Source organism: Capsicum annuum, chromosome 11 (assembly GCF_002878395.1).
Source record: "Capsicum annuum cultivar UCD-10X-F1 chromosome 11, UCD10Xv1.1, whole genome shotgun sequence".
Lineage (NCBI taxonomy): Eukaryota > Viridiplantae > Streptophyta > Magnoliopsida > Solanales > Solanaceae > Capsicum > Capsicum annuum.
In genome coordinates, this window is record NC_061121.1 from 153,439,850 (window position 1) to 153,440,182 (window position 333).

The following is a 333-nucleotide window of genomic DNA, read 5'->3' on the forward strand; positions in this document are numbered from 1 at the left end:
TCAACTCTCTCACATATAAACCATTGCTTATCCACTATGATCACCACGATCTTAACATAGAAAGAGGTCACCGAAGGGCTAACATATATAAACCAGAAGCACAAAAACTACAATACATAACATTAACACTTATCTTTGTCCTAAGGAATAAAATATCAAAGGCATGGATTCATTAAAGAAATCTAAGCTGAGGACATGCATGATATAATGCGAACTTCACTAGTATCATGACTTTAAAAACTGGTTATACTCTGAAACATGAGTTTATACTTATCATGAGCTATTCAACATAAGACTGGAGTTCATAGATTCATAAGAGATAACTCAAATCAC